Below are 16,833 nucleotides of genomic sequence, written 5' to 3' on the forward strand. Positions count from 1 at the left end.
GCTACATTTGATCAGATCGAGAGCTCATAGAGTCTGTCATCATTCCTGCCCAAAATGAGATATTCAGAGGCAAGAGGCAGGGGGAAAGGTCTAGTTATTCCCCAGTAGAGCACACCCCACATCTGCATGTCCTGCAGCACAGACCACATCACAACATCTGCCTGAAATCAGAGGGGAGAGACGGGACACAGAGCAGCAACTTTCAAATATAAGTGAGATCTTTAAAAATCTAGGAAATTTCAATATGCAGAAGTACATCTCTCATCCCTCAGCTACCTATTAAGCCGGTTTCACTTTCCTATTACTGTAGAAAAGTTGGCTTTCAGTTTTACTATTTCTTCCTGCTGTGGCAATACCACGTTCCTCTGTCACTGAGGTCAGGCTGGTGTTGAAGGCTCACCAGCAGCCCAAGGGATGCAGCACACACCTCGGCTCCAGGACTTCAGCCCTCAGCTGGCTGGAAGCCATCACTACCTCTCCAAAGACCTACTACCAACACAGGCTCCTCTGCCAGGTCAAATAATACTTCCACCTGCAGCACCACGGCATCAGCTGGCCTTGGCGAAGGTGGCACTGCCCAAGGGCTGTGGGACAGGAGACGCATATGGGATGGGGGCTCCTGCCCAGGGCTCCATGCCACCATGGAAATCCCAGAATTGCCCACCAGTGGTGCCAAACAACTGGGAACAGTAATTGTATCATTGTCTTTAATTTGCTTTTGCTGTGTATCTCATGCACCTGGGTGGAAATGGATTTCTGTAAAAGGTGTCACATTTAAAAAAAAAAAAAAAATACTGATAATAAAGCAGTAAGACAAAATGCTAGCAGAGGAAGCTATTACAGGTGATACAAGGATGCTCTCAGGAAATCAGCAGGCCAGCAAGCTCTGCAAGCTAAATATCAGCCCTGTGATACAGAGTTAGAGAGCTAACGGGTTCTATATTTGCTTCACAGAAAAAGTATTTTCAGTAAAGCAGCAAAGATGTGTATGTATGTCTGCTATAAATATTTAGCAACTCCACATCAGCTTGAAACAAGAAGACTAAATACACCCATCATTTTGAACAGATCTCTGTTTCCACTGCCACAGACACAGGTAACACTACCCTCTGCTGTAGGAAACCACAAAGTGCCAGCCCAGACGGCACTGCTGCCTGCACAGCCACCAGCCCCACCGAACCCTCTGGACCCTGTCTCCTCCTCACCCACTGTGAGCACACTGCTGCTTTCCCCAGAGAGTCACCCACGGCCCATCCTGGTGGCTGTCCTGAAGCCACTGAGTGGGGTACGATGGCAGCTTTGAGCTCCCCACAGCTCTGGCACACACTGGCCTCACAGCCACCCCACCAGCTCTGGCTCTGAAAGCAGAGGGTTCATTCCTTGGTTGTGATATGGACCATCAGAGGTTTTATAAAAATAAATGCATTGAACTACACAGTTTAAAGTGTATCTGTACTGAAACACACTCACTAAGACCTTTGTTCTTCTTTATATCCATTTATAATTTATATTATATATAAATGATTTCTAAGTTACGTTCTGTCTTTCATTACCCTTTTCCCACACCAAATTCTGTTCCCTGCTCAAATTGAAAAGGCTGAAAAAGAAATACATTTGTTCTGCTGCAATCAACTACCTAAAACCAGTGCCTGCAGCTCAGCCTCTGCCCTAAAGAGCACAGGCCAGGGCTGCTGAAGCATTTACTCTTCCAGGGTACCTCAGCTTGTGCTAAAGGTCTCTCCTAAACCCTCAGGCACCCTCTTCTTTCCATCAGGATGGCATACCTTGGCAGCATGCAGACAGCAGAGACCACTGTTATGTGCCTTAGAAATCCGACTCTGAGAAGTTCCCACCTCCCAGGCTGTGCACGGAGAACAGGCAAGAGGGATTCACTGAGAGCTGGACCTTACGTAGCCCCACACAGCAGATCATGTTTGTGTGAAGAGAAATCCAGGTGAAGAGGGGCAGTTGTAGCCCCAGTCCCCAGGGGCTCCTCTGCAAGAAGTTCAGGCTACACTCGCAGCCCTGGGAAGGTTTGGGATGGGGAGGACCACCCCACATGGCACTGATGGAGAGACAGACCCCAGGGCAGGCTCCCCTCAGGCACTCCCACCTCCCTGGCCACACAGTGAGCCTAGCTCCCTTCCCTCCATGGGGGAAGCACAACTCAATCCCATGAAAGATTGGCTCAAAAAGAGGTGAAAAGAAGGTGGTTTGGCCCTGGCTTTCAGCCCAGTATCCCTTCTGAATATTCAGCTCCTGTGCCCTTGGAACTGTTGCTGCCAATTTAGCAAAAAGGTACCAGAAGTGCCAAGGACAATTTTATGGGAGGAGTGTGAGGCTTTCAGTTTTAGACAATTCAGGATATATTACAAAGAGAGATGGTGTGGGTGAATTTCCAGCATCCCCCAACCACACTGCTCACAAGACAGCAAGGCAGCTGGACTGCAGAAAAGGGTTAAGGCTTGAGGTTCTTTACTCAGAAGACAAATTTATACACGTTTCAAATCGTGTCAGTACAACTGCTTTGCAAAGACAAGATTAGACAGAGCACTAACTCAATCCATTCAACAAAGAGGATGGTAGGTATGGAGTTTTCCTGTAGCACATTAACACCTTTAACTAAGGGCCAAACAACCTCTAGGGGTGCCGCAAGGACATGTTTAAGGAGGACCTGCAATGGTAGCTGGTATGCACAGGTGTCAAATGAAAATGGGGGATAAATGAGAGTTCTTGCTTGCTCTTATTTACATCTAGGTTCCAGAGCAGGAGCTGAGACCTTTGAAGTATCTTAAATTGCATGAAAGATACAAAGTCACCTTATCTAAGTCTGTTTCTCCAGCAGTGAAGGTATTTCAAACCCCACACCTCTACATAGGTCAGACTTGAGACAGCATCAAATCTTTCTGAGTCTGAAGGAGGTGGGGGAGACGCATTCAGCCTAGAAACGCTTTCACAAACTCATGCTTGCACATCTATTAATCCTGATTATTCTAAATCCTCTCCACAATGGAGATTTGCTTTCAAAATAGTGCAAAAGCCTGCAATGGCTCTTAGCTTATATACAACTCTGTCAACTGCCCTCAAACAGCAGCATGTCCCTTTCTGCACAGCCCCTTTTGTCACTCACAATGCTGAGTGAAGAGAAGAAAGCCTCAGATTACAGAAGTTACCCAAAGAAATATCTGCAGCTAGAATAAACCATCAAATTAAACTATTGAGACCAGAGATTGAGCACAAAGAACTTATTTCACTAGGTAATACATAATTAAGGTGGGGAAATCCCACCCACAGCTGTTGCAGGTTATGAAGTTTCAGAAAGTAACTGGAAAAAAAACTCATGGACAAAAAAAATAAAAATCCCTGAAGTCTTATTAAATTCAAAGGTCTTACTTTGGAAGTTCAATAAATTTCTAGATTACTGATCTCTAGAGATTAGGAATTTACTTGAGGAAGTATCTGGATATGCTTATCACACTCTAACAGCCTTTCCTTGGCACCTGGTACCCACACCACCTAAAACAGGATGTAGAGTTTAATGGGCTTTGGGGCTACCAAGTATGGCAGCATTCGTGGCCAAGAAACATTTTAGGGACCGCACAGTTAAAAGGAAATGAAGAAAATTATGCAGCTGCAAGGTTTCTGTGAAAATAGGCATGAGTTTTTTAAGTCCCAGCCTTAGGCTTTATGTATAGAGAACAGTCAGCAAATGACGTTTTAATTGCTTTTAAAAGTGGCTTAGTTATTATGTATTACACCCACTTGGTTCCAAATGCTCATGGTCTTTAGCCAAAATTACAGTACCCTTTGTTGGACTCAGTTTAATTTTTTTTTAAAGAGAAGTAAAAGAAGGAGAATTATGGGTACTTGAATCCTGAGAAAGAGAATCAGCAGCTCTAGGACTTAATGCACTGTACCAAATGCAGACTGACTTCACAGGTTAGGTCAGTGTGCCAGAAACAGTTAACCTGAGATAGGAGACTGAGACAAAGATCTGGAAAAGGGATGCTTCAGAGCCTAAAGTAACAGAAAAATTATGGCCACAGGAACAGAGAATTTCCCAGGGGACAGGAAAAAGGGAGCACCAAGCCACCTTCCTCAGGGACACAATTCCAGTGTGACCATTTGAATTTTCAATCTGCAATGCAGAAATAACAGCATTTCCTTCTGTCACAACACTTATGCATGGATGAGCTTGCAAAAGACCAAGATGCTCAAAAGTTGTGGCTCCAACAACCACAAACAGCTGAGGTTGATGTACTGAACCTCAATGAGGATATTTGTAACTTTTTTTCAGTTACCAGGTGAATAATAGTGTATCTGAAAGGCTCTGGAGAACATTATCCAGACTCATGCAAGAGGTCTTCAGACCAGCACCAGGAAGGAAAGAGAAATTCTGTGGAGGTATCTGTGGTGCCAGAGCATGCCCCTTACAGCAGCTGCTACTTACTAGGCACCCCTTGTCTCGTTGGAAGAAACTAAGCTCCCAAAACCCGCAGGCGAGACTGTACATGGCTCAGTTGTTTTTTAAAGACCCTAAGACAGCACTGCTGAGCAAATGATAAACTTATTTATCCAGAATTTCATTCATTGCCTGCAAAAACCGCCCAAGTCCAGAAGGTTGGCGGAATAATGTCTCCCCAGCTCTGCTCCAGTATCTGAGCTCCACGCTGTGGAGCCTGGAAATGAATTCAAAGACGTGGCACACCACAGGCACTGCTACAGCTTTTTTGCTTATAAGTAAGGCATAAACTAATAACACTCTCAAATGATTGCTGTATCTGACTATGGGAGTGCTTTTTAATTCTATTATTTTTTATTCAAGTTTCATTATTGAAGGAAGAGGGGGAAGAAAAGCAATTAATGGGAAAAGATAATAAACAAAACCCATGTAGATAAAGAATCACCCGTGCTCACTTGATCCATTGCTGCAGGCAAATTAGATAAGAGGAGAGGCAGGCAGAGTTTTCTGAGCAATATGTTCTATTGCAAGCTCAAAATCTTAAAAATCAGACCTTGAATGGATTGAAACAATTACTAGAATAAATAATATTCATTATAAAAAATAGACCACCTTGCAGCATGCTGTTTTCTCACCCACCCATACCCAGCAAGAGCCAAACAAAGGCCATTAAATGCTCTCAAGCCTGGCTGCAAGATTTGGGTCTTCTTGTTAAAGATTTACACCCAGGTTTGCCAAAGATGTGTTTTCTGGCCATGGGCTCATTTCCTTTGCTCTGTCCCTCAGCTTCTACACCTATGAAATGAGTGACAGCCTAGAGCCCCTTTGGAAATAAGCCCTGTCCTACTGGCTAAATGGTACTGAACCGAGGATGGGCTTTTCCAAAGTAACACCTCAAGCTGCACAGAGCTGAGATGTGAGACCATCAACTATTCCAGCTGTGTTTCAGCCATGCTGTCACCTCAACTGCAGAATTAAAATCAGAAAGACCTTGCCTATCTTCACAAGAGCCCTCCTCTAATTCACCCATTCCAGCTGTTTCAGCCATGCTGTCACCTCGACTGCAGAATTAAAATCAGAAAGACCTTGCCTATCTTCACAAGAGCCCTCCTCTAAAACTGTAGATAGTGGGCGTGCTTTTGCAGAACTCTTTTTGGGTGGGAAAGCTTGGTATTACCTTGTTACTTACCAAGTAGGAAATTCTGTAAATGCCGCCATAACAAAAAAGTACAGTCAGCCTGTTTACCAAAGGCAGAGTATAGGGAGGGTTGAAATACGGTTTACGGACTGAATTTGACATTGCAGAAAAAATATTCCTGCAAAATCACAAGCAATTATTCCCTCCACACACACCCTGTTATCTTGTACCAGCAGCTCTATGTAAATACTCGCAAAAATTTACAGAGGATTACTGATTATTTGAACTGGCAGGTGAAAGCAGAGCACTGGTAGGACAGCCTGGTAAGGGTTAGGACTTTGGCAGACCACATACATCAAATGGTTTTCACCACATTTTTTAATAACCTCTACGATCACTGCATTGCAGCAAGGGAGGTGGGTCCCTGTGACAGACAGACCCTGCCTGTTTGCACAGCTTTAAACCTTCTTTCTGAATTCAACCCACAATATTTGTGTTGCTCGGGTGACAGCAGCACTGTGCATCCTTGAAAGCACAACCTCCAAAAAGTAAAGGAATAAGGACAGAGTTCGGTGAACTCACCTGCAGCTTTACCATGAATGGAGTGATACGAAATATCCTTGATAACAGTGCCAAAGTTGAATAAAAGCACTGGGAGATATGCACAAATGTGGTTTGGGAAAGTTGCTCTTGTGGACTGGGCTCTCTCCCCCTCATTATGAAGTGGAAAAGCAGTTACAGGCTTGCAGTTACTGGGGAATTACGTTTTCAAAAGCTGCAGATAAACACATTTTCCCAAAAAGCCCCCAACAGCTTTGTAGTTCAAATCTATCTTTACTGGAGCTGTTACTGTGCTGTTCTGCTGCAGAAGGAGGCTGGATGGGACCCCTCTCCCTTACATACAGCTCAGGGCTCGTGGCAGGAGGGCAATGGGGAGAGAGAAGCTATTTTGTATGTAACCCACCAGGCACCATCCCCTGCATAAGGTTTGCCTGTCACCACAAACAGCCTCTCTTTTCCCTCATTTCCCTGGTACCTTGCCATTTCAAGGCACAGAATTGCTTACCTACTGGACACAAGCTGGGGCCTAAATGCTAAGCTACCCCTCTCCTTAGGCTGCGCAGGAGCAATGAGCTTGGTACTGAGATTCCTGGAAAGAAGAATGTCAAAAGTCAATACGCAAGAAATCCTTTTGGATTTTGTCCTGGAGGCATCCATACAGCTTCACAGTCCTGTGTAGTCCATTGATCAGCACATGCGTAAATGCTGAAGGAGTGCAAGCTTCACAACAAGGCTCTCCAAACAAAAAAAAATGATATTGTGCTTCTATGGAGACTGTGGATTTTTCTTTAGATGAAGATGGAATTATTTTAAATGGGTTTACTGAGAATCAAGAAAGCATTTCATATAACACCTATCAATTTTTTAAAGAAAATCAGAGCAAGGACACAGCACATAGGGAAATCTGCTAATTCATTATGCTACTTTGTGTTCACATATTTCAAAGCACCCCTCCAAAGACAGCAAGCACCACAGTCCATTTACAGGCTGAGAGCCAAAATACACAAGGAATCGGAAAGATCTCAGGGTGAGCAGCCTGCCTGCAGCAGCAAGGGGACATCTCCTGAGACAAGCTCTGCTGGGCTGTACCACCACCGTGTGGCACGAGTGTTACGGCGTCAGTTACTGACGGTACAGTAATTAGGCTGTTTCCTGGTCAAAATAATTTTCCATCACATGCAAGTAGGATGTACGCAGCATCCAAAGCCATATCATCGACTGTGGATTTTTCTTTAGATGAAGATGGAATTATTTTAAATGGGTTTACTGAGAATCAAGAAAGCATTTCATATAACACCTATCAATTTTTTAAAGAAAATCAGAGCAAGGACACAGCACATAGGGAAATCTGCTAATTCATTATGCTACTTTGTGTTCACATATTTCAAAGCACCCCTCCAAAGACAGCAAGCACCACAGTCCATTTACAGGCTGAGAGCCAAAATACACAAGGAATCGGAAAGATCTCAGGGTGAGCAGCCTGCCTGCAGCAGCAAGGGGACATCTCCTGAGACAAGCTCTGCTGGGCTGTACCACCACCGTGTGGCACGAGTGTTACGGCGTCAGTTACTGACGGTACAGTAATTAGGCTGTTTCCTGGTCAAAATAATTTTCCATCACATGCAAGTAGGATGTACGCAGCATCCAAAGCCATATCATCAGTTACCTTAAATATGCTTTCATTCATGTCTGCCCATTCCTTTGGTTAATGTTATTAGGGCAGTTTGTTAGTTCACTAAGATAACACCAAGGCAGGTGCTGCAACATGGCCAAATGACCTAAACATAAAAACCATTTTTTTTAAATCCTTGTTTACTATTAGCTAATTTAATTCATTAAACTACTACCAAGCAGCAAATACAGAATAGAAGCAAAAAAAAAAAAAAAGGACAATCAAAAGACAAACAAAGACAGGCTCAACATTCCCATGCAGCATCCATAATAATTCACAAATATTCATTAAGTATTCACAAACATCCTGACTGTTTTTGGGAATGAACTTCACACAAAAAAAATTCCTAACACTGTAGAATTTCTCACTCTGCAGTGGCCCAGAGTTCCTTTCTGAGGGCAAATTTGGGAAATAAATTATTTTTATGAAATGCTCCATCATGAAAATTCAAGCAGAAATTACATTCTGATTGCCATAAATGCCATCAATAATTTATTTCCTGGGCAATGGTTACAGAGGCAACTGCTATATTTTAAAAGCATCATGCAGACACCATGAAACATTTATTAAAATGGCTGCACACTGCAGAGAGCTTGATTTAAGCAGACTTCATTGTGCCCCTCACTGGAATGAAGAGTGGCAGTTTGATAGTCAGCACTTTTCATGGAAGCTTAAGCTCATTCAGAGCCACTGAACACAAAATTTTTATCCTGGCAATTAAATGAGTATGCAACTTGACACAGCATAACAGTATGCGCATCTGAGAAAAAGACCATTTACAAATAAGAACCATGATCGTGCCCAGAAGTAACACAAAACTTCCAAAAACCAAACAGATAAAGAGAGAAGACAAGGCAAAAATACTCTCTGATAGCCAAGTTCTTAGCACATCCAGATTTTAACTCAACCACAAAAGGCTCATTTTTACACTTTTCTACTCACAGTTTATTTTTCTATGAGTTTTGTTTACAAATCTTGTTGTAATTTTGCAAGTAATGGGACTAAATTAACGGATATTTCCTGCTGATTTTTCTGTATCATTGGTGCATCATTTAGTTAATTTTTCTTTGAGAGGTTATAAAATTTATTTAACCCCCTGGATTAGCAGATCTGAAGAGCAGACTCTTCCTGAACTTACATCATTCATCCAAATAGCAGTACAGCACAGGGTTCATACCAAGGCCTGTATCTCTTTGCTAGTACTTCTGCTCTTGACAACTACATATTAGTAATTCCCAATTTGACTTTGCATGCTGACAGGAAAAGCTGTGGGGTACATAAGCACAAGCCTCTATATAACCAGACAACACACAAGTGCTACTTTAAGTCTTTTGCCTTCTATTCTGGGGACCTTCACCACGTGTTTTTCTCAAAGTCAATTCTTAGCACATGCTATTTTCTTTCTTTGTGAAAGTATCGTCTACGGCAGCCAGGAAGAATAATTCTAAGAATCAAGATGAAAACACACTCTGAAGATGACACCTGCACAGCACGTGGAAGAATTTGCATCCCAGGCAGCAATGAGACATTTCTGTCCATCCGGAGACTCCACACCAGACAATCTGCTGTGGTGCCACCTGGTGCCTTTTTAGAGCAAGGAAAAAAATATGGTTTTGCCATCATTTTCAAACACACCCACAACTAAATAGTTATTCAAGATTAAGAGGTCCCAAGTAACCCATTAGGTTGAGGATGGGCACAGCATAGTACTCCAATATCTGTTATTTTACCAATGTACTAGAGGAAAATATAAAAACTACACGTTCAAGACAGATTGCAAATACAAAAACTCACATTGTGCTCAACAATGAAAAATAAAAGGGCAAGGGGATGCATTTAGATTAGATGTCCTCTCCTCTGGCTCAGTCTCTTCCTCTCTGTATTTACACAGACAACAACAACAAAGGAGCAGGAATATCTATGATTCCACCAGCTTAAACAAAAGAAGTGACAATGAACTGAAAGCACTCCATTTATTTTGAAGGGTTAAAGTGCTGTTTGAAAGAGAGACGTAGTGATTGCCTGAGGCAGGCAAATGACTGGCTGAATGAATGTGGCCGTTTTGTTTGTTTGTTTGTTTAAAAAAAAGTACTTTTCTCAAATGCCTGCGCACACAGAGCAGTACACCCTCTTTCCACAGGAGTGTGCTGTTAGTTTGCAATAAGACTCTCAGCTCTTGCCTTGCTGGGGCTGCAGGAGTGACCTCCAGCCCTTGGTACCCTGCCCGCTGCTGCGGGGGCCTGCAGCAAGCCCTGCTCCATCGGGACCCTGTATTACAGATGTAGGCAGGGGTCAATCTGCTGCTCCCTCGGCAGGAGCCCGTACCAGCAGCACAAAGGCACCAGCTCCACACCAGCGCTGCCCATCGCACACCAAACTGCAGCGGGGACTCAGCCCTTGCTCTGAACTCAGCCAGCCTGGAGGCCAACAGAGCTGGTGACACCACCATGAACACAACCTTTTCCTTTCACTTGCTTTTGCAATAGTTCCACTCATTAGCCATCATGAAGGTTAATTAAAATAAAAAGCAAAGAGGGCAACAACAGCCTGTACTTTGATTGAGGACTGTAAAAGATCTCCAGTTTGCTTCCTTTCAGAGAGAAAAAAAAAAAGGAAGAAAGATCAATGCTGTTGCAGACATTCAGTGCTTGAATAACTTTGCCTTCCGCAGCAGATATCGAGAGCCAAACCTCGGATCAGGTAAGCTGGTCTCAATTCAATGAAGCCAGCAAAGCTTTATACCACTACAGGCTTTGACCCTTCAGACCCAATTTATAGTGGCTGCTCATGCAGAACACAGTCAGTGGGAAATCAGTGGAAAGGAGTAAACTCTGAAATCGGATACCCAAACCTTTTATTCCCTCTTCATAGTATACATTAACAGGAACTACTCTGTATAGTAGCATGGGGAAACACTTATATTTAAGTGAAGAATACTAGCCCTCCTCATTCTTTCACTTATTTACTGGTATAAAATCATCACCCTCCTGGCAGGCATCAGAAAGAAAAGGGACCATAGTGATTAACTATTTGCTCCTGTGACTCGAGAGCATCCTCTTAACAGACTTTCAAACAAAAAAGGATTTGGGTTCAAGCTTCAACAGCTGCTGCCGGAGTCAGGACACTGAAGTAAAGCCAGGACAGAGACAGTGAAGTCTCAGAAGATTTCCACTTGCAAATTACTACATAAAAAGACAGAACAAAAAAGATCTTGCACAGTAGGGTAGAAAGATCTTTTGCTAGCTCTTTTCTTCACTTATTTCAAGTGAGAAATGGGAAAAGTTGTCAAGGAAGCCCAAGCCTTTAGATAAAAGACTTGGTGCATTTTTGAAAGAGAAATTACACCGTGGAGCAGCAATCCAATGAAGGAGGAGACATGAATTTATCCAAGCTCTGCAGTAAAATTCTGTATCTATTCGTTACCTTCTTCTTCCTATTCCATCCTCGCTTTTCAAATCCCTGCTATTGCATCCAAAAACCCCTACCTTCACTCTGAAACGGCAGCAATTTTGCTGGCCCTCACAGGTACAAGGATAGGCAATGTAATGCCCAGGTCTGTAGAAATGGAGACAAATGCCTGCCATGCCCAGGTGTATCTCACAGGGCTGTGCTCTCCCTGGGATCCCAAGGCTGCCCATAAGGAAGATGCTGAAAAGCACCTTAACTCCCTTGCCTGGGGTGTAGTCCGTGTCCAGAGATCTCCCCCCTCTTGCCACCACCACCGCAGGGCAAGCAGGCAGCCTGGCCACCTCCTTGATGGCATGGCCAGGTCTGGGGTATTTCTGCTTCACAGCAGCATGGGACAACAAGAGAGCTCCAGTCCCTCCAGAAGAGGGCAAGCACTTCATTTCTCCCCAGCAGCTGATGATAGAGATCACAGCCTATGTGTCTTACTTGAGTAAGTTCAAATAAAGCTGACAAGACTTCTGCTTCCCCCTTAAACTTACTCAGTAGCATGCCGTGTGGCTATTAAACAAACTGACTGCCATCAATTTTTACTACACCGTATATAGTGCATACATAATGCAAACACAATCTACTGCCCTAGCCCACAGGAGGGGACAGTTTGTTACCCAGATGAAGTTTGCACGCTAATAATGGCTGGCAGCAACTGCTGCTGCTGTCATAATGATAGCGTTTTCTTATGTTTATGTCTCTATTCCCTGCAACAATCTAGGTGCCTCGCTGTGAACTAGTGCTGCCATCCAATAAAACATTAAAAAAGGCATTAAGTAGAGCACCATGCCAAAAGCTACTGCAACGACAAACAGAAGCGTCTAAATGGCTCTGCTCAAGAGTCCAGAGCATGCTAAGGAAAATATTTTTCTTGCTTACATCATGATGTCCTCCATACATTCCTCACTGAAAGCCTAGGTTGATGAGCAGGTCCCCAACAGGCTGTCAAAATTTTAATTTTCATAGCAGTATAAATGGGTTGGGGCTGCCCTAGTACCAGGAGCTGCTATGGATCACATATACCTCCCCATGGTCCCCATATGCAGTAGAAGGTACAAGCATTTCTATTGCTGTGCTGTACTCCCAGAGCAGAGAAAGAAACAGCTCTTAAATCTGCTGCTGCAAACAACCATTTGGATCCATGCACTCTTAAAATGCACAACTGAAAGAAGGGGGAGATGGAGGTAACTTAAATTTGTCCTCTGTAATCCTCTGGGACATAAGAGGAGAACATTGATGAAGGAGGGAGGTGTTCCTTTTAAAGAAGCGTAGATGCATCAGTGAAGCTGACTTTGCACTGCCCATCCTCTGAGCAGGGCCACTCCTGCTCTGGGTGCTGTGTAACCAAATTGGAGCAGAACTGACCCACCATTACAGGGTACATCGTTGGGCCTCAGTACATGGGCATTTTACCGACCAGCATCCATTGCACGCTCTCTCATGTCTACCTCCCAGTCACTACAGAATGAGCTTTTGCATCTCACAGGATGTTAGAGCTTTTGAGGAGCATTATCAGCCCACACAGCCCAGGAGACAGCTCTTGTGAGTGCTGAACAAAAAGCACAACTCAACCCAACCCTGACACCCCTGCAGCAGCCCCCAGCGAGGACTCAGACTCCCCCTGCACAGGGGGCTGCCCAGCGTTCAAAGTCATTTACCCACCCTCAGGGGGAACCTCCACGACTCAGCCAGACCAACCTACGAGTCAGGAATGGCTTGTCTGTGATTCTCAAGTCAATGTAGCTCAGAAACATGAAAGGCAAGGCCTGTGCCATAGCTGTTTCACACAATTAATGGCACGGCTGTGCTGGATAATCCCTGCTGCCATCTGTCAAATGGCCGAGGCCAGCAAAGCTGACAGTCCAGCATCATCCTAAAACAGAGCAGTGGGTCTGTTGCAATCAGCTGCCATGGCCTTCCTGGGGTATGTGAAAAGGGAATGATGGCTAAGGGTCACTGACTAGGAACTTCACTGACGGGCTGAGTGTGAAGCAATACACTTTTTTAGCCATCAGAAAATCCTGATGTTTCCTCATCCACTCGTAGCCCAAGCAGCTACTGACCAGGAACTTCACTTCACTTTAGCCATCAGAAAATCCTGATGTTTCCTCATCCACTCGTAGCCCAAGCAGCAAGTGCAGCTTCTGTGAAGTCAACTGCTGACAAAGCAAGTTTTTGAAGAGCTGTTTTAACTGTGTGCACGAGAGAGAGCAGTGAGAAGCTGGGATACAAGAAGCACCATCTCACCCATAACCTTGATTCACTGCACTTCTGATTCTTTTCCAAGCCTTGGAGCAGATATGGACATCAAATGTAACAGCACAGACAAGTCAGACAGAAGGTACAAAGACTGATTATTTTTTGTTTGTTTTCTTTTGTTTACTAGTTCTAGTTATCTCTGTAGATTAACCACCCTGCAGGATAGTTAAAATAAGTAAATAAAAAGAATGAAGCCTGACAAAATACAGCCACCATCAAGTCCAACCGCACAGCCAGAGCCTCAGCTATAACCCTTAGCTGGGGGCAGAGTATTCAGCCAGAACTAAATGCTGCAACCTCAGCACTTCTCCTATTTTTCCCAAAGCAAATATTGAAACTGAATATTCAAACTCCCTAGTGTGGCTGAAGAGATATATTATTTTAGCAGATTAATAATTACCGTTTTCTCTCTGCACTGATACATGATTGTAAGCTTCAGAGATACACAAAAGGGGGAGATTTTCCCCAAGGCTGTATTAAATATAAAAATCATTCATTAGCACAGAATACCTCTTTTTATTACAGATTGTACTTGACAACAGCTCACAGTTGCGTTCATGTTAAGAAACCATCTCTTCAGAAGTAGAGTGAGTTTCTTTAGAGGATGTGTTAAAAGACACCATTCTCGAGCTAATAATTTGCAAGAAGAAAAAAAAAACACCCAGAAACCAAAATACAAAAACCATCGCTACCTACTCAGAAACATCTATTAAAAGTCCTGAGGTCTAGTTATTTTAAGAACACGAAGATTATTTCCACGCTATTGCTAATAACATTCTGACACTTGCTATTTCCCTGTCTCCAGAGAGCTCCCACCCTCCCTGGAGTGACTGTCAGAAAAAGCAACTTCAGAGCTAGAAGCTCCTGTGCTGAATTATATCCACACTATTGCTAATAACACTCTGACACTTGCTATTTCCCTGTCTCCAGAGAGCTCCCACCCTCCCTGGAGTGACTGTCAGAAAAAGCAACTTCAGAGCTAGAAGCTCCTGTGCTGCGTATGCATCGGGAGAACATCAGCCACTGAGTTCCTGGCGAATAATTTCCATAAGAAACAGGGTGAATACTTTGGATTAGTCCAAAACACATTTATCTCAAATTCCTGAAAATAATACTACATACTGGTATTCTTTTAAGAAATATCTGTAACTTGGCTGCTCACGTTTCTTTTTTATTATTATTATTTCTAATTAGACTATAAGTGTTTAACAAACTATTTCTTTGCTTGACTATGGAGACTATTTGTTGGTTTAAATGATCAGGCTGCTTTTTTAGGAACTGGATTTAGCACAAGCAAAGGGAGGGAAATTCTCAGGTATCCTTGCCAGAACTTAGATCCTTCCTTAGAAGTTGCTAGGGTGCAACTACTAAGGAACAGCGTTAATAAACTTCAAAAAAAATAAATCCCTGTGGTTTAGATCCCCCCGGTCTAATCTCTATTAGAACCTATAGATAGCTCTTGCTATTAAAAAATATTCCTCTCAGGAGGGTAAGATGGGCCGGCCAAGAAGACAGATCATCACAGGAAAATCAAAGCAGGAGCTTAGGAAGAACTGGTAGAGTCTCCATAGTCCAACCAACAGGAGAAGTGGCTCCTGCCAGCTTCCTAAAACTGACCCTGCATTTGGAAGTTCAGGTAGTGGAGCTACACGAGACATACGGCCTTCTTCAAAGTTTGCTGGGACCTTCAACCTCTTTGGGTTTTTTTTGGCACTGGTTAACTAAACTACTTCTGCAAAGGGTGGTACGGCAAGGCTCAGCAGGAAAAGCGAGCCCCGAGACCCTGCTATGGCCACTCCAGGTCCCAAGGACTGTCCCCAAAGCGATGGGGGTCAGGGAGCTGAGCACGTAGCCCCAGTTCCTGCACAGCCGAATGCTTGGCTTAGTACATTTCACAATTTTCCCTGCACAAATGTGAGGGAAAGCCAGCACGAAATAAGTAACACGGCTGCTAGTGCCTCAAAGCGATAACCTAACTTAAGCCTGTAGTAAATGATACTTAAGAGTTCCCTGGAAAGAAAAGCAAACCTTGAGAATCATTCTGGCCCAGAATGATTCTAAATAATTCTCAAGGATTTAGAATTTATTCCTTAGATTTCTTAAGGAACTAAACTTTATACAATTGTACTGTCTCATCCCAAATCTCTTGCCCCAGCTGGCCAGTTTCAACTATGTTTGATCAAGAAGTGACCCCTAAAATGATAATTAGTTTCCAAAATCAAAAAACTAGACAGATAGGTCGAGGTGAGGTGCTGCATTAATACCCCGACATAGGGCAAAGCATAGTCATTGTCACAAATCAGAAAAACCACACAATAAAGAAATCTATGAACACTCCAGACATGTGAGAAACTTCACTTTCAAGTTAGACATCATCCAGTCTAAACACGAGAGGTAAAATGAGATGAAACCAAACATCTGCCTCCTGGGAACCTCTTGCCTGGTTTCACACTGGGATAGGGTCTATGGGGGAATCAAAGTGTGCCAAGTTCAGCAGGTACCTCCAGCTGTACAGAGTCACCAGAAATAAATGTAAAGTTTAAAATTATTTTAGCTCCTGCTCAAAGGGTCCCTGGTTTCCCTAAGTCTGGTGATATTGCAAAGCACAAGGCGAATGAATACACAATGCAACTGATTAAATCAGTGGTTAAAAGCGTTAAAGCATCAGTCTTCACAACAAGCCCTAGTCTATAGGCTTCACGTTGGCATTCAGCAGCAGCACAGTGGTGCTCTCAGCATCCTGCTGTGGGAAGGAGCCACACACCCCCAGCTGGAGATACCCAGGAGAGAGCCTGGAGAGAGGCCATGGTCAGCTGGACCCTAAGGTGCAGCAGGGCTGGAACTCTCCCTGGTGAAAACTGTAGATGGCACCCAAAAGCTACGCACTGTACTACAGCCAAGCAAAACCTCCCTGCAGCCTTGTTCCGCAGCCTGGGCACCGTTGTGTGGGGCACTTCTGCCAGAGCGATGTTGCTTCTCCAACAATTTGCTTTTCTATCCAAATCTGGCAGCATTTAAATACCATAGTGGGAAAAAGGGCCGCAATCCAGACACCAGCTGCTACATGTTTTTTCTATTTACAACACTGTTATTCATGTTTTCCTGACAGGGTATTTTAAAAAAGAGAAAAAAAAAAAGAAAATAGTCCAAATTGAAGCAAACTTCTACAGAGAGTGTGAAGAAACCACACAGCCGAGCGGATAATTGCCCTGCACAGCTCTCTCTGCTGAGAGAAATAGTCTTCAAATATTTACCAGACAGAATATGCTAACAAGGAGCTGTCTA

Source organism: Calidris pugnax, unplaced genomic scaffold (assembly GCF_001431845.1).
Source record: "Calidris pugnax isolate Ruff unplaced genomic scaffold, ASM143184v1 scaffold27, whole genome shotgun sequence".
In the NCBI taxonomy this organism is placed as follows: Eukaryota; Metazoa; Chordata; class Aves; order Charadriiformes; family Scolopacidae; genus Calidris; species Calidris pugnax.